Raw genomic sequence first — 18,720 nt, 5'->3', positions numbered from 1 at the left:
CCTGCCGCTCCAGGTGGAAACTTTCTCTACCTCTGCCAGAGCCTGGAGTGGCCAAGAAGGGCCAGGTAATACCAGGCCCACCACCGGCCACACCCCGAGCCCACCCAGCCCCGCCTTGCAGATCCTCACACCCTCCTCCTCCTGCAACTGCACCCGCATGCCCACCCCCACCTGCACCCGCATCCCCACCAGTACCCGCATCCCTACCCCACCTACACCTGCATTACCCAACCCAGTTCTTGAGATCAGCGCCAGCCCTCTCAGGCACGAGGGCGGGGCAAGGTGCCTTGGGGGCTGCTGTGCCCCGACAGCGGAGGGGAGGCCTGAGGGCACGAACCAGCGCGCGCATCCGGAGTGGTCTGGCCGCGGGCGGAGGAGCGCTGGCTACACAGTCCGGAGACTTTAAATAGAGCAGCCAGCCTGGCTCCCCTCAAGCACAGTCACTGGGCCCACGGTCAGAGAGGCCCTTGAGCGTTTAAGAACCTGTTCCGACGCGCTTGAGACCTGGCCCCGCTGAGGGACAGGCAGGTCCTCGCGGTCACTCATTCCCAATGGTCCTGGTGACCGCGCAGGAGCACAGCCTACGCTGCTGGCCTCAGGGTAGAGGGTTTTTTTTGTTTTTTGTTTTTTAATTGCTTTATTGCTTAAAGTATTACAAAGAGTATTACATATGTCTCCTTTTTTTCCTGCCCTTGACTTCTGTCTTCTTTCCTGCTCAGAGATGACATCCCGCACTTAGCTGGGAACCTGCGACACAGGCCAAGATCAAGGAGGGACCTGCTGTGTTATAATAATGTTATGGTCATAAGGAAACCCCTCTAATGTGTGGAAATAATTATTGTGTGAAATGATTAATGTGTGAAATGTTTGCTATGTAAAGACCCCAATACTCTGTAACTTCCAAAATGTGAATGCCCCACTATTTTGATGTAAACGCCCTAAGCCCTTAAAGCATAAACACCCTGCTCCTAGCAAAGGCACACGGCCTGGCCCACACTGATAAGACACAAGTTGTTTACTACTGGCTATATAAGCACAAGATTTTTCTTCAGTGGACGTCTCTTGCCTGCTGAGAGGAGGACACCATGTCACTCCGCGAGACCAGCCCCTGATTGCTCTGCTGCGTGAGCCTGAACCAACTGTGGCCACCTGTCTGTCTCCGTCTTCTTCATCCGTCTTTCGGTGTTGCATCGCCGGGTAGCCTTTCCTGGAGCCTAGGACCCACTAGGAATAGGTAAATAAACCTTGTGTGATGGCATACTAATTCTGTCTTGTGTGTTTATGTGTTCCGGTTCGACTCAGCTGTCTAGACATTGAAGCACCAGGGGATAGGCCATTATCCTGACTCCTGGTCACCTGCGTTTGTCCCACTGAGTCTAAACAGATAATTAATTAAATGGGGCATAATTGGGACCTGCTGTGACTCTGCCAGCTCGACTGGCTCAGCTAAGGCCCCTCTGCATTGCTTCACTCTGCAGGGTCCAGCACGGGCCTGGCCCGCAGGGGTCTTTCATAGGTATTAGGGGGCTGAACTCTGTTGACCATTCTAAAAGCTGAAAATGAGCCCAGAGCTCCCTTTATGAGTGGTGATTTATTGAGGAATGGGGCAAAACCGGAGTGCCTGGTTGCTTTAAAATCCCCATGGAGCAGTTTCCACGGGCTGCTTTCATCAGGACTGAGATCTGTTCAGATTAGCAGTCTGCCTGCCCCGGAGAGTTTACCTGTCCAGCTGTTCCCAGGAGAAAGAAAACCAAGCGTCCACAGGCACATCTGGAATCTCTTCCCCTTGTGGAACTACGTGGTGTGTGTGTGTGTGTGTGTGTGTGTGTGTGTGTGTGTGGTGGTACTTTTGTAGACTCCGTGTTTGGTTGTTTTTAAATTGAGAAATATCACAGGAGAAGATCTTCAAATATTTTTTATTCCCTCTGAGAAGCATGAGTAGTTTCTATTTATTTTTTGATCACAAGAGAACGAAGGTTCATGATACTTGTAGTCTCCTTACAACTATTATTGTTATTCCTGGGGTAATAAATGGAAATAGAATATTGCCATTATTTTAAACTTTTCATTAAATTGATTTGCATTAAAAAGCAAATACAGAAGCATATAAAGTTAAAAGCGGGAGTCCCATTTCTCAGCCCTGCTCAGAAATATGAGCATGAAACCCCAGGGTATTTCCTTCCAGTCTTTTCTATGCCATTGATATAGTTTCTACTGGGGGTCTTCAGGAACACAAAGCTAAATCATGAAAGATGGCAGGTTTTTGCTAGGAAAAGACCGGAGACTAGTGGTTAGTTTGGCGTCTTCCGTTTATTTGAGAAGCTGGGTAACCCATCCAGGGCTATATGCCACTTGTTCATATGACTGGGAAACCAGTTTCTCAGATTTAAGGGCCAGAGTAGAACCCAGAATGATGGGGAGCTGCTCACTGCTGCCACCTGCTGTCAGCAAGGGGCACTGCAGGTGCTGCCTGCTCCCAGGTCCCTGGGGCTCCCTCAGGATGGCAGGGCCCAGCCAGCACCAGCCTCTTTGGGACCCTCCTGCGCCTGCACTGGCACACCCTCCCCTCCACAAAACCTCACCGCTCCATTGCTCTGGAGTTTGTATTTCCAAATGTAGCTATCTGGCTATTGTTGTTCTGTTAGGGTAACATGAAAATGGAAAATAAAAACACATAAACATACACTATTTCCTCTCATAAGTGGTATAATGAGCAATATTAGCAAACTGCTATAATCTCCTGGTTACAGTGAGTGGCTTGTCACCAGGTGCTTAGGTAGGTTTTTCCTCCGGTTTCTGTCACCTGGATTTTGGAATCTCACCATGTAGGCCTGAAAACGCCACCATCCGATGATTTCTTGGTCATCACTCATCTGTGTGTGTGTGTGTGTGTGTGTGTGTGTGTGTGTGTGTGTGTGTGTGTGTGTGAAGGGAGATGACTTATTTTAAAAAGCATTTTAAATCATCATCTCATATTAACACAACAACTCATTAAAGATTCAGTGTTATTTGACTTTACTTCTCTTATATTGTTAGAGAGGGAAATCACCTAATATAGTCCATTCAAATTTTTCAGTCACCTTATTATAATATCTATTTTTCCAAAGAAAAAATATAAGTTTAGGCCAATTTTGAATCACAATATCTCCAGAAAGCATGAACTTTCCCATTTGCCTTGCTTTTTCCAAAAGAGAGAGATCTCATTGTGAACAAATATTTGCAAACCCATGTTCACAGCATTATTAGTCACAATGGCTAAAGATGGAAACAACATAAATACCCATTGATCTATATGGTGGCCTATACATACAGTGAAATATTGTCGGCCTTATAAAGTTAGGAAATCATGTCACAGGCTACAACATAGATGAGCCTTGAGGACATTATACTCAATGAAATAAGCCAGTCACAAAAGAACAGATACTATATGCTTCCACTTATATGAGGCACCCAGAGCAGTCAGATTTATAGGGATACAAAGTACATGGTGGTTGCCAGGGGGTGGGGGAGTGGGAATAGAAAGTCAGTGTTTAATGGGGATGGTTTCCGTTTGCAAGATGAAAAGAGTTCTGGAAATGGATGGAGGTGATTGGTAGCACAACAACATGAATGTACATGATACCTCTGAACCATGCACTTAAAAATGGTAAATTTTATGTTATGTGTATTTACCACAAGTTTTAAAAAAATAATGGGCCCTAACCGGTTTGGCTCAGTGGATAGAGCGTCAGCCTGCAGACTGAAAGGTCCCAGGTTCGATTCCAGTCAAGGGCATGTACCTTGGTTGCCGGCACATCCCCAGTAGGAGGTGTGCAGGAGGCAACTGATCGATGTTTCTCTCTCATTGATGTTTCTAACTCTCTATCCCTCTCCCTTCCTCTCTGTAAAAAATCAATAAAATATATTTTTTAAAAATAAAAATAAAAAGATAATGGGACATAAGCATGGGTCCATTTGGCCTGTGTGAAGGACTTCACTAGGGAAACAATAAAAGGCGAGTTTGGCAGTGTGGACTGGGACCAGATGTCCAAAGCCTTGGATGACAGAACAGACTGTCAGTCCCAGGTTGGACTGTAGGTGACAAGCACAGTTAGGCGCTTTTCCCTGGTGAGGAGAGTTAACCAGCACCAGGATTGCGTGTGAGGTCTGTGCGAAGGCCCGTGAGGCCAGGGGTTCAGGTGTGGCCATGAGGTCTGGATGGGAAGGGGTGAAGCTGGGAGGAGTGTAGGCAGGGAGGCTGGGAGGCGCCGAGGGGGTGAGGAGATCTAAGTGAGTGGCAACAGTGAAGTCGAGTGGACCGAGAGCTCTTGGCCTTTTAGGGACATTGGCATTTGAGGATGGTGCTCATGGTGCAGTGCTGTTGGGAGAGGCTGACATGGCCCAGAGTAGGCCCTTGCCTTCCCAGGGGGCCTTGTGTACATAATCACAAGGGATGGAGCAGGTCTCAGGCTTTTTCTCAGGTGCTGACAAGAGCCGCAAACCTCACAGGTGGAATGTCTCCATCAGAGAGATGCAGATGGTGACAGTGTCAGCCCTGTCAGGGTGAGCCAGAGAAGGGGACACACCACTGACCGGACAGTGTCCCCAGCACTTGGCCAGGACTGGTCCTTACCATCCAGCCTCCAGAGTGGGTTGTGGAGGTGGCTCTGGGGCCCTCGGAGATGATGGCCACTAAAGGGCTGAGAAACCAGGAGGGTCACCTCCCCACTCCCATGCCCCCAGTCCGTGGCAGCCACCCTGACACCTTCTGTCTCTGTGAACTTGACTCTTCCAGGTGCTGCATATCTGAGTTAGGGAATAAAAGGAGTTCCCTGAAACTCTCTGGGTTCCATTCTGTCTCTTAGAAGCTCAGCTTCTCTCGATGACTCAGAAAATGGACCTATTTGTTGCTGTGAGGGTTGAAAGAAAGCAGCCTGTGTCTCCAAGTCTCTCTGGTCAGGAACTCCCTGAACAGGGCAAGTTCTAAGCAGAGAGGAGCCTCTGGGCTGCATCGGAGGGAGCGAGCAGTGCTGTGACGGTCGCTGTGTGACCGTGACCCCTGAGGGCAGGCAGAGGTGATAAGACACTTACTCTCTGTGACGACGGGGAGAGCATCCAACCACACCGGATGGACAGGAAGAATCAGAGTCTTCCAGAAATGATGGGACATGAGGTGGGTGAGGAAACGAGGAAAACCAAGAGCATCCTTCATGGCCATAGTGGGTGACAGAAGAGGGTGGCTGTAGACTTCAGCTAGAGAGCATGGTTCTGGGCAAGGGTGTGAGAAGTAAGAGGGTCTTTGAGGTTGACTTGGGGGTCTGGTCCCATGAAGGGAGGAACCATGAGGAGGCCTGGCTGGCACCGAGTTCCAGGAGGTCCTCACATGGCACCCAGGGAGGGCCACTCTCGGCTTAGGCTGTCAACCTGCCCAGCACGCCTCACTGCCCCTCCTCTGCCTGGTGAGGGTCTATTCTTCCTGCCGCTCCAGGCCTCGGTGGAGTGTCTTCACCCCAGCCGCCGAGGCCGAGTGCACCGCTCCTTCCTTTGTTCTGTGGGTACAGGCCCTCAGACACTCGGCGCGGAGTGGAAGAGAGGCCAGGCTCTGGGTTTTCACAAACTGCCACTCAGCCACAGGCCTCTGGTAGGGCTCCGTGGGGCACCCCCGAGCTCCCTCCCACGTTCAGAACAAAATGAGAAATAAGACACAGGACAGAAGGGAATGAAATGTCAGCTTTATAGAGGCAGGATAAAGTGGCTTTTGATACCTCTTTCCAAAATTGATGGATTAGCTGCCTGCTCGTTGACCGCTGGCCTCTTCTGCAGGGGCACAGCCTGCCCAGCCAGCAGACCCCACAGCCCAGAGCAGTCCAGAACCACATGGGAGGGACCAGAGGGCGCTGAGACTCAGGGGCCAACTCCATCTCCCAAACTCATGGATGAGTGAGGTCTGTCCTCTCATGGAAAGGGGTGAACGAAGGAGAGGAGAGGAGAGGAGCAACAGGGAGGGAGGGAAGGAAGGAGGAGGAGCACTTTGAAATCCCACTTAGCCAGGAGCACTCTTGTGGGAATATGAGTGCAGGGCTGAGGCCCAGGTGGAGTGTCTTCCGCTGCATTATAGTTGCTGTCTCACTTTTTATCTGAATGTAAGCTTTTCCCAGCAGCACCGTTGTCTTCCTCATCTTGGTCTTCGGCATTTCATGGAGAATTGGCACCTGGTAATGCTCAGTAGGGGTTTGAGCAGCAGAACGGAAAAGGGAAACCTCTTTCCAAAACTTAGGGTTGGAGACGCCTGCATCTCACATTCTCTGACTGCTTGGCCGTGGTCCCAGGGGTGCTCTGCTGCCTCCTGAGGCCACAGCCAAAACGTGGTTGACAAGAGGTTCCGGTTTCCCAGGGAGTCTCATGGTCTCTGGCCAGGCCTATTTCTGACTGAGCTCCATGTGGCCTGGACCCTGGTTGTCTTGTCCAGCCTTCAGGTCAGGGTCTAGTGGCTGGTCTACGTCAGCAGGGACCGGAGCTTCTTATGCCTGCCATCTTCTCAGGGCCCGGCACCGTCATCTTAGCTTCCCCAATCACTCCTACGCCGAGTTCAAGGCACCAACATGTCATTTCTTCTTCACCGAGGACTCGTCTGCTTCTTCACTGGTGGTTGAGGATGAGGCCCCACGCCCTTTTTACAAGCCTGTCCTACCCCGTATTGGCTGTGATTTGGACTGACTCAGGTGAAGGAAAAATGCTTGCTGAGTCACCACCACTTCCTACAACACCCCGGATCTCCATTAATTAAGGCCTCCAGTCCACGAGGTGCATCACCAGCCTGAGATCAAAAATTAAGGCACACCCCAGGCGCCAGGGGGATTTAAGGAGCACAGCTCAGTCCCCTCTTTGTAGAGCTCAGAACACAGGACCCATCCCTGTCTTGCTCTGTCCCCGTGGCTGCCTCCTCCAGACAGCAGGAGGTGAGCGCCTGTGCCATGGTAGGTCATCTTCCTTCTATTTGTGTTGGCATAAGTATTTTATATTCAAACACATGTAGTTTTGACCCTGCAGCAGGGAGATCTTTGGAAAATACTTCCCTCTCAAACGAGCTCTAGTTAAAGTCACTGGTCCTAGAGTGTTTCCAAAACAGAGAATGTACTTACATTGTGAGTCAGTTGTTGAAATACTAGAGAAGTTTAAAATAATTGACTAGTTGGCATATTACCCTCCAGGTCCATCCCATATGATCTCACTAATATTTAGAATCTAGTGAACAAAATAAACTGACGCATGGAGCATGGAAACATGGAACAGACTGGCAGGTACCAGAGGGGAGGGAGGTGGCGGTGACTGGATAAAGAAGGTGAAGGGATTAAAGAACATATATACACACCCCATGGACATAGACAATAGTATGGTGAAGGCCAAGACAGGAGGATGCAGAAGTGGATGGAGATGGGCAAAGGGGGAGAAAATGGGGAACATCTGCAATAGTGTCAACATTAAACATTTTTTAATTGAAAGATAATAATTAACAAGTTACAGGAGAGCTCTCTTGGGTATACTGTATATTCAAATTGAATTATGCATTTCAAAATCACAATAGGGCCAAGTCTTTCAAACCTGGATGTGGCCACTTGTTAGTTGTGTTACTTCAGACAAGCCCTTTGGGTCTTTGAAGCCTAGTTTGCTCATCTGTGATGTTGGAGAAGATCACTCCCATTTAAATAGCCTCATAAAGATGACAGGATGTGCTGGAGAAGGGACAATGGAATCTACAGAGGTCACCTCTGTGCCAGCTACTCTGCCAAATGCTGTCTCATACCGATATCTTTTTAAATTAGCTTGAATTCTTACAAAGTTATGCAAAGTTGGGTTTTATTATAAGTTGTATAACTGTGGGGGAAGTCTCTTAATTGCTAGGAACTTAATTTCTTTATCTGTGAACCTGAAATAATTCCAGCAGACTCAAAGGGTTGTGTAAGATTTACCTGAATTCTCAGAGGTAAAGGTGCTGGGCAGAAGTGATAAAGAAGCTTACAAAGAGTAGATTAGTATTGATGTTGATAATACATTTTGAAATTGCTGCTTGAGAATAACCTCTACAGTCTTCCTAAGGGATTATACCAGTGTGGGCGGTGGCATCCTTAATGACATAGTTAATGACAGAAGATCTAAGTATCCTTTTATCCAACCCAGACTATAAGTACACCCTCTGCTTAGATCGCACTATCAATTTTAAAGGGGCTCAGAGTCAGAACCAATGCGGTTGATGGGCCCTTGGGATTGTCATCCCACATTCTGAAGGTGGAGTTCTCCTGTGAAAATAGGCCTGAATGATTTTTCAAGCTTTTTGCTTTCTTAAAAAAAACCTATTTTTATTTTTAAAATATATATTTTTTTTATTGTTTTCAGAGAGAAAGGGAGAGGGAGAAAGAGATAGAACATCAATGATAAGAGAGAATCATTGATCGGTTGCCTCCTGCACACCCCCACTGGGGATCAAGCTCACAACCCGGGGAAGGGGCCTTGACCAGAATCAAACCTGGGACCCTTCAGTCCACAGGCTGATGCTCTATCCACTGAGCCAAATCGGCTAGGGTTTTGCTTTGGTTTTTAAGACAACACATGCTTTGGGATCTCTTATCTTGAGAGTCCTAATCCTTGTGAAAGTAGCCACTGTTTTACTATTCATTCCTCAGGGAGTAGTTTGTGCCTCATCAAGTCAGCTCAGGAAATTCTGAATTTTCTCAGCAAACCTGAGAGTTGGCAGCAGGGGAGGTAGCCTATCCAGCTGAGGAAGAGGACTTGAAGGAGGAGGGGAGGGAGAGGGACCAGCAGGGAAGAAGGGAGCCACAGCACTCCAGAAAGGGAGTTCCGGGGAGAGTGGGACCTATGGGAAACTTCCTCCCGGTCTTGGCTACTAGAACAAAGAACCAGCCTCCTCCTGACCCTTGGGCCTCACTCAGCTGAAAAGTGCTTCATATACATGCCGACTGCCAGCTGCCACCACTTCCTGTCTTCAAGAGGGACCCACACAGACCTTGTGTGCCAGGCAGTGATTTTCTGGTACTACTTCCCTCAATGACTTGACCAGACTTGAACATGACTCTTTTTCACGGGGCAGGGAAAGACAGCTGCGTGCTCAGACTTGCCTGATTAGTTTAATGTTTATGGTCAATAGGTATAAGCTTAGGAATTTATTTTGGTACATTAGAGCTCTAATAAAATAGGATAGGGACATCAACAGTGTTTGATATGTGCTTGAGTCCAGAATACTTTTTAACATGTTTGTGGTCAGTGTCTTTCAATGTTGAGAAAAGAGATCTCTTTCTTATTTCACTTTAAAATATTGTGGTAAAATAAACATAGCATAAAATATATCACATTACCTAATTTCACGTGTACATTCTCAAGTACATTCACAATAACAATATAAGAGAAGTAAAGTCAAATAACACTGAATCTTAGAGTTGTTGTGTTAATATGAGATGATGACTTAAAATGCTTTTTAAAATAAGTCATCTCCCTTCACACACACACACACACACACACACACACACACACACACAGATGAGTGATGACCAAGAAATCATCGGATGGTGGCGTTTTCAGGCCTACATGGTGAGATTCCAAAATCCAGGTGACAGAAACCGGAGGAAAAACCTACCTAAGCACCTGGTGACAAGCCACTCACTGTAACCATGAGATTATAGCAGTTTGCTAATATTGCTCATTATACCACTTATGAGAGGAAATAGTGTATGTTTATGTGTGTTTTTCATTTTCATGGTTACCCTAACAGAACAACAATAGCCAGATAGCTACATTTGGAAATACAAACTCCAGAGCAATGGAGCGGTGAGGTTTTGTGGAGGGGAGGGTGTGCCAGTGCAGGCGCAGGAGGGCCCTAAGGAGGCTGGTGCTGGCTGGGCCCTGCCATCCTGAGGGAGCCCCAGGGACCTGGGAGCAGGCAGCACCTGCAGTGCCCCTTGCTGACAGCAGGTGGCAGCAGTGAGCAGCTCCCCATCATTCTGGGTTCTACTCTGGCCCTTAAATCTGAGAAACTGGTTTCCCAGTCATATGAACAAGTGGCATATAGCCCTGGATGGGTTACCCAGCTTCTCAAATAAACGGAAGACGCCAAACTAACCACTAGTCTCCGGTCTTTTCCTAGCAAAAACCTGCCATCTTTCATGATTTAGCTTTGTGTTCCTGAAGACCCCCAGTAGAAACTATATCAATGGCATAGAAAAGACTGGAAGGAAATACCCTGGGGTTTCATGCTCATATTTCTGAGCAGGGCTGAGAAATGGGACTCCCGCTTTTAACTTTATATGCTTCTGTATTTGCTTTTTAATGCAAATCAATTTAATGAAAAGTTTAAAATAATGGCAATATTCTATTCGAAGCAATGCAGAGGGGCCTTAGCTGAGCCAGTCAGGCTGGCAGAGTCACAACAGGTCCCTCCTGGATCTTGGCCTGTGTCGCAGGTGCCCAGCTAAGTGCGGGATGTCATCTCTGAGCAGGAAAGAAGACACGTTATACCTCTACCCTGAGGCCAGCAGCGTAGGCTGTGCTCCTGCGCGGTCACCAGGACCAGTGAGAATGAGTGACCGCGAGGACCTGCCTGTCCCTCAGCGGGGCCAGGTCTCAAGCGCGTCGGAACAGGTTCTTAAACGCACAAGGGCCTCTCTGACCGTGGGCCCAGTGACTGTGCTTGAGGTGAGCCAGGCTGGCTGCTCTATTTAAAGTCTCCGGACTGTGTAGCCAGCGCTCCTCCGCCCGCGGCCAGACCACTCCGGGTGCGCGCGCTGGTTCGTGCCCTCAGGCCTCCCCTCCGCTGACCGGGGACAGTAGCCCTCAGGTCTAGGGTCCTCACGCAGACAGCAGCCACCAAAGCACCCTGCTTCGCCTCGTGAGAGTGTAGGGGAGGGAGGAGACTAGGGCTGGTCCCGAACCGGTGATGGGGGATGATGCAGGGAGAGGGAGAGGCAGGCGCTGGTAGGGACGCTGGTGGGGTGATGGGGTGGGAGTGGGTTGGATGGGAGGATGTGGAATTCAGGGCGCGGGGTGTGTAAAAGAGGAGCAGGAGGCAGGGAGCGGTGGGCACAGGGTGTAGCCCGCATTGGGGCCCTTGGTTCTCTGGCGCCGCTGGGCGTGAACTGGGGCGGACGCTTGTGGACTGGGGCGGGGCGGGGCCCGGGGCAGCTGCTGTGGTGGCCCCGGGAGCGGAGCTTGGGGGCCGTGGGGATGGCCGCTGGGGCGGCGAGGCCGGGCCCTGGTGCGGGGCGCACGCGTGCAGCCACAGTGAGCAGGTAGAGAACGTTCTGACGTTCTGGTCCAGGGCATCAGGAACGCTATTTCGAGAGGCACCGGCCAGAGCAGCGGGTAAGTGTGCGGAGCACGGGCGGGATCCGGGATCCGGGATCCGGGAGCCCTGATAGCTCGCTGGAAACCGGCCTCTGGGAATATTGCTAGGAATCTTTGGGAAGTTGTGGGAGCAGCCGAGCTGCAGAGCGAGGTTCGGGACTCTCTGAGGTCCCTTTGGGGTAACTGAGGTTGGAGGTTCCTGAAGAGCCCGGTTCTCAGCTGAGTAAAGATTTCCTAGGGGCTGGCCGGCGGCTGCGCAGGTTGTTGGGGGGATGCTTTCCTATGGATGTCTCCCTCGAAGGTGGGTGAGCAGACTTGCTAGAACTTCAGGCCTGAGATCTCCAAGGACTATTTAAACCTTGGGGGCTTAGGGAGCACAGGGCCACCGAGAAGGAGGGAGGGAAAATCCAGGCTGGTCCAGCAGCAACAGGCTCTCTGCCCAGCTTCTTGGTTTTATTAGGCAATCGTGTTGCCTCCTACATCCCTTTAAGGAAGGTAGGTGTGTGTGTGTGTGTGTGTGTGTGTGTGTGTGTGTGTGTGTGTGTGTAAAGAAACCCTTTAGCGATAAGTGCCAGGACCTGATTCTTGACCTATATGCTGGTTACTGTGCGTTCAAGTACAAGAGTGGGAGAGGCTTAGGGGCTGTCCTGCCAGCAAGTGGCAGGGACACGCATGCACTTGCTTTGCTGTCTGCGCTCTAGTGGACATAAGTGGATGCAGAGCTCCTACTCATGAATGTTTGTCATCTGGGCTTTAGTGAAGTTCCTCAGTTTTTATTTTATCAAGATATCACCAAAATATGCCATTTAAAAATGGTTATATACAAACAGCTGAAACATGAATTATGCATTGGTCTCCCAGACCTAAATGATCAAAATGATGGTGACTTACGATATGTGTTTCACTTCACTGGCAGTCCATCGTGGCTATGAGAAATATTGCAAGACAGACAGTAAAAGTTTAGAGAGGAAAAGGGAATTCATTTCCCAAAGGTCAGTGTGTTCAAAGTAAACACCAGCTAATTTGGCCCATATTTCATGGGTGTAGCTGTTTAGTTCACGTTGAGATGAACATCTAATAAAAGGGACACAGGTATTCCTATGAAGTAATTCATAGAAGTTTCACTACTATAACTACTAGACAGTGCTGCAAGGGTAACCAGCAAAGTTTAATCAGCTCAAAGCTGTCTTGAATATGAGCATTTAACAAAAGTTCATGGTTTGCCAGTAAGAGAGAATTTTGAGAATTTTCTTGAATGATACTTACCTTTTAAGTGGTGTTCATTTTCTTTTTAATATTTTTTAAATTTTTCAATTATAGTTGTACAATATTACATTAGTTTCAGGTGTACAAATCAGTGATTAGACATTTACATAACTTATGAAAGTGATCACCTCAATAAATCTAGTTATCCATCTCACACCATACATAGTTGGTATTCATTTTCTTAACTTGTACACTATACATTTGAAACTTAAAGTTAATTCTCTGTATTTATCACAGCCATTTTATTTACTTTTATTTACTTTTTCTACATTTTTAAAAATTTTTATCATTGAGAGTATTACAAATGTCCCTCTTTTCCCCCCATTGCCCCACTTCACCCAGTTCCCGCCTAGTCCCACTCCTTCACCACCCTATTAAACACCCTGTGTCTTTAGGAAATGCACATATGCATATAAGATCTTTGTTTAATCTCTTCCTGCCCCCCAACCCCCTTCCCTCTGAAAATCGTCAGTCTATTCCATTTCCATTCCTCTGATTCTATTTTATTCACTAGTTTATTCTGTTCATTAGATTTCTCATTTGTTTATTTTGATTTTTAGATTCAATTGTTGATAGATATGTATTTAAACCATTTTGTTGTTCATGTGTTTTATCTTTTTCTTCTTCTTCCTCTTCTTAAAGAATACCCTTCAACATTTCATGTAATACTGTTTCAGTGATGATGAACTCCTTTAGCTTTTTCTTGTCTGTGAAGCTCTTTATCTGACCTTCAAGTCTAAATGATAGCTTTGCTGGGTAGGGTAATCTTGGTTGTAGGTCCTTGCTTTTCATCACTATGAATATTTCTTGCCACTCCCTTCTGGCCTGCATAGTTTCTGTTGAGAAATCAGCTTACAGTCCTATGGGCACTCCCTTGTAGGAACTAACTGCTTTTCTCTTGCTGCTTTTAAGACTTTCTCTTTGTTTTTAGCCCTTGGCATTTTAATTATGATGTGTCTTGGTGTGGTTTTCTTTCGGTTCCTCTTGTTTGGGGTTCTCTTCGCTTCCTGGACTAGTAAGTCTATTTCTTTCACCAGATAGATGAAGTTTTCTGTCATTATTTCTTCAAATAGGTTTGCAATATCTTGCTCTCTCTCTTCTTCTGGCACCCCCATAATGCAAACATTGGTACACTTGAAGTTGTCCCAAAGGCTCCTTACATTATCTTCATATTTTTGGATTCTTTTTTCTTTTTGTTCTTCTATTGGGTATTTTTTGCTTCTTCAAAGTTCAAATCATTGATTTGATTCTTGGAATCCTCTACTCTACTGTTCAATCCCTGTATATTATCCTTTATTTGAGTCAGCATATGCTTAATTTCTGACTTGTCATTTTCCATGTGTTTGGTATTCTTACTAAGATCCTTGAAAATCTCACTAAGTTCCTTCTTGGTCTCATGAAGATTCTTGAGTAGTCTTATAACCATGGTTTTGAATTCTGAATCCAGTAGTTTCCTCTCTTCCATTTCTTTCATTTGTGACATGTTTCTTTGTCTCTGCATTTCAGCTGCTTCCCTGTCTTTGTTTCTTTATATTGGTTAGAGCTGCTATATCTCCTGGAATTGGTAAAGTGGCCTTGTGTAGCAGATGTCCTATAGGGCCCAGTGGCTTAGCCTCCCCAGTCACTCTAGGTGCGCTGGTCACTGAGCTGGTCACTCTAGGTGCGCCCCTGTGCAGGATGTGAGCACAGTCTTGATGTAGTTGAGACTTGGTTGCTGTTGGCATCACTGGGAAGAATTGACCTCCAGGCCAACTGGTTATGAGGACCAGCTGCATTTACAGTGGCAGAGCTGCTGTACAGGAGACACCCCTATGGAGCAGGACTTGCTTCCGTGGGGCTTTGGTACTCACTGAATCTGCCCCTTGGGTGTGTCGCTTATGAATGTGTAGAGTTGTAATCTGCTATAGTCCAACACTGTCCACTGCCTTTTGGGTCTCCAAGGAGGTGGAACCTGAGCCATAGCCTGGGGCTACCAGGCAGGAGCTAAAGAGAGATCTACAGCTTCCTCCTATTTGTATTGGGTTTGGAAATGCCCAGGAAAGGCCCAGCTGTGATGCAATGCACGTTGGTGCTAGTGCTGGGTCTTGGGCCTTTTATTGATACATTTGGAGCACCCTGACCCAGATTCTGCTTGTTTGAGAGATTTTAGCAAAGTCTGAAACCTGAGCAAGGACAGGCCATTCATGTGGAAAAGCTGCTGCACACAGGTTGGGTGGGGCTGCAAATTGGGTGAGGCAGGGTCTCAGGGAATCACCAGGGCAGAGTGAACAGTGTGAGCCAGGCTTATGGAGACTCATATATGGCTGCCAGTCAGCCCTGTGACCTGGATGTCCCAGCAAAGGAGCAGTGACCCCTGCGAGAACCTCCATCTGGTAGAAAGCCATCCCTGAGTTCCTGCCCCCAATGCCAGACAATCCAGTTCCTCCTCAAATGTGTCTCACCCTGGCACTGTAGCTCAGAGGAAGCAGGACCATGTAAGTTCGTGCACTGGCCCTTTAAAAGGAACTCCTTAGTCTCCAGCAGCCTCCATGTCATTCAGCCACAATCCTTGCTAGTTGTTACAGCTCATAGTTATGGGGGCTTCTCTTCCCAGCTCTGGGAGCCTGGACTGGGGGTTTGGTGTGGGGCTGGGACCCCTTGCTCCTCACGGGCCACCTTTGCAGAGACCATCTCCCTCCTGATTAAAAAAAAGACATACATGGGTGTCAGACTAATCTGTTCTGTGCCTCTACCCCTCCTACCAGTCTCAGTGTACTTTCTTCTTTACTTCTCTAGTTGTAGGACTTCCATTCAGCCAGCATTCAGGCAGTTCTGAATGATGATTGTTCTCTATTTTAGTTGTTATATTGATGTGGTTGTGAGAGGTGGCAAGTACCCATCTTGGTTCTCTCTCTCATCACAGCTATTTTATAAAATCTCATGCATGTAGAGGATTTAACCAATAGCTGGTCTTGTAGATGTTACTATTACTTGAAATGCACCTAACAGAAATTTAAAAGGATATACTGATTTTTAGTATTTTACTTCATTATTGTATATAAATACATTAGTAAATACAGATCTTGTGTAATGCACTAAAATATTAACAAAACATTTTAAACAGTGGAAAGGCCTTTGAGAAGCACTTTGACCCTAAACCCTGGGTTCATCTTAATTATTGTCCAGTCTCCTCTTCCCACCCCCTCCACTGGATTATGGCTATTACCAACACTATGTAGCACTTGTCATATTATATTTTGATTGGGTTTTTACAAATTTTCTTATTTCATAGATTGTGAATGAACATCCTGAGGGTAGGAACCATACCCTAATTATTTTTGTATCTTCAGTGGCATAGATATATAAGTGTTTGATTAATGTTTCCTTAATTGAAGAGGGGAAAATATCTAAATCATGTGACCATACACAGCATACATATGTCTCTAAAAAACAGTATGTTTTTGTAATTTGGATAAAATTTAATCTTAATTTTTTATTCTTACAGTGATGGAAAATTTTTTATCATGATTTCTAGGTTAGTACTCTACTGCTTGCTTTTTTAAATCTCTGTATCTTCAAAGGTATGACTTAGTGATGGTAGGTGTGAACAATTTCTTCATTTTTACATTTTCTTTCATTTGAAGAATTAGTGTTTTGCATTAAATTTGCTGTTAACAAACTAATGATACTAAATGTAAGAAATCATTAAATGTTTTTCATTCATTATCTTAATGAATTATTGCTAATTTATTCATGAGACTCCATTTCTCAATAGCTTTAAAAATGAATCTTTTATCCTAGAACATAGAAAAGATTTCTGGCCCAGCTGGAATGGTTCAGTGGTTGAGCATCGACCTATGAACCAGGAGGTCATGGTTTGATTCCCAGTCAGGGCACATCCCCAGGTTGCAGGCTCCGTCCCCAGTAAGGGGGAGGGAGTAGGTGTGCAGGAGGCCAGCCAATCAATGATTCTCTCTCATAATTGATGTTTCTATCTCTCTCTCCCTCTCCCTTCCTCTCTGAAATAAATAAAAACATTTTAAAAAGAGATTTCTGGTTATATACTAAAAGAAATAGAGTTGAATAAGAAAAGTAAAATTATATGTATGCTATAGAAATTGTTATTGCTGAAAACAGAAAACATTTTGACAGATGTGATTTGTGTCAGTAATATAAGCAGAGTAATAAAATATCATAATTATAAGGCTATGGGGTTTTGTTCACTAAGCAAGAGTAAAAATATCTTAATTTGCTTTTAATTAGTAATTCCAATTTATACTAGTATGATTAAGTAACTGTGCTATTATTAGGGTATCACTAATATTTAACAATTTTAAACACTCTGGACTGGAAGAAAAGTAACTATCCTTAAACTGAAAATGAATCTACCAGTACATCACTTTCTGAAGAGTGGCTTAGAGCAACGGTAATTACAATAAAGAAAATTATAGATTTATTTTGTAGATTTATTTACACACTATAAATGTAACATATATGATAAGACAGTTTAAAATAACAAAATAAACTCTAATTCTTTTTTAAGCTTATCAAAGTTGGTTCTATAGTAAAAGATAAACTTCTAAAAAGACTAATATTTTAGAAACTTAGAATAAATAATATCTGGAACCAAACAAAGGAATTTAACTAAAATTACTACATAGTTTCAATCATAATAAAATACTATGAATAAATTTACAACAGCAAAATTTGAAACTTAGATTAAGTAGAAATTTTTCTTAAAGTTTGACTTAAGAAATAATGAACTAAATTTGGCTAAATTGACTTAAGAAATAACAAACATTTACATATCAGTATCAGTTAATGAAATTGAATTTGTAATCCAGTATTCTTCCAAAAACACTAAAAAAATATTAGTCCCCAAACTCATTTATAGGAGGTTCTTACAAAAGCTTATTTAGAGAATTTATAATTTTTCAGGCTAACATAACTTTCACAGTAAAATCCAATAATAGTACCAAAAAATTGGTCCACATTGCATTAGATGTCCTGGCCAAAATAAGAAGACAAGAAAAAGAGATGACAGGACTTCCGGTCAAGATGGTGGCATTGGTAAACTTGTATCTTCCCACAACCACATCAAAATTACAACTAAAATACAGAAAAACCATCATTCAGAACCGCCTGAATGCTGACTAAACAGAGGATCTACAACTAGAGAAGTAAAGAAGAATCCAGGAGAATCCGAAATGGCGATCCGCAGGAAGGTAGGGAGGGAGAGAGTGTGAGAGCGCAAGGAAGTGATAGAGGAGTGTGTAGACGTGTGTGGTGTGTGTGTATGAGCTAGGGACAGTTAGATTCTGCAGGTCTTCTAAGGGGCTGCTAAACCGGGCAGTCTTAGGCGGCAGAGCCCCGCTCCCTGCGCAGACACTCCTGGGCAGCCAGCACAGGCACGGCGACCACGCCATTTTGGGAAACAGAGCTGCTTGAGACTAGGATCCTGGCCTCAGCACCATCCAGTCTGATCTCAGACGCATACCAGGACCCTGCAGCCACTGGGGACAGAGACCTGTGACCACAGCTACAGACCTGCGGATACCAAAAGTTCAGAAATCCCCGCAGCAGATCCGTGAGTAACAGAGCCCATCCCCCTACCTGCAGGTGCTATAGTAACTGATAGACCCACCCCTTGCCAGGGCCTCAGTGCTGACACAGGAACTTTAGCCTGGAAGTGCCCGAGCACCTTGGAACTGGTCCTGAGCTGGGAGCAAACTCGCGAACACTGAGAACTGGTCCTGCACGCACTGCCTGCTCCAGGAGCCCTGGGCTGGGAGCAATCGCACGAACACCGAACACCGGGAATTTGTCCCGCGTAGCCCGGGGCCCAGGGACCCCGATTCTCTGGGCAGGAGGCAGCACCAAGCACCAGTGACTTGACTGTGTTTCTTATCACCTGCGCCTGAGATCCCTGACTCCCTGAGCATTCATACTAAGAGCCAATGGCTCCAATTCTTGGTGCAAGGGCACACAGGGACCCTGATTCTCAATGCGAGGTCGAGCGAAGCAACAGAGACTCTGATACTGGATTCTTGGGGAACTCTGACTCCTGGCGCACACTAGGGGGCGCTGATTTTCAACACGCTTCATGGGGGTCTCTGTTTCAGCAGGGTGCAGGCAGTGTCCCTG

At 46.1% G+C, this 18,720-nt stretch overlaps 1 protein-coding gene across 1 annotated transcript in view; it reads left to right on the top strand.

Moving 5' to 3' along the window:
- Positions 1–1,057: 1,057 nt before the first annotated feature.
- The window catches only part of GJA3 (gap junction protein alpha 3), a 30,796-nt gene continuing 13,133 nt past the window's right edge, over positions 1,058–18,720 (top strand). Inside the window, 1 exon segment of the mRNA XM_036301735.1 lies at positions 1,058–1,234. The gene's annotated coding sequence lies outside the window, so the exon portion shown is untranslated.

The sequence above is a fragment of the Myotis myotis genome, unplaced genomic scaffold (genome assembly GCF_014108235.1).
Source record: "Myotis myotis isolate mMyoMyo1 unplaced genomic scaffold, mMyoMyo1.p scaffold_m19_p_3, whole genome shotgun sequence".
Lineage (NCBI taxonomy): Eukaryota > Metazoa > Chordata > Mammalia > Chiroptera > Vespertilionidae > Myotis > Myotis myotis.
This window is presented reverse-complemented; position numbering and strand designations above follow the sequence as displayed.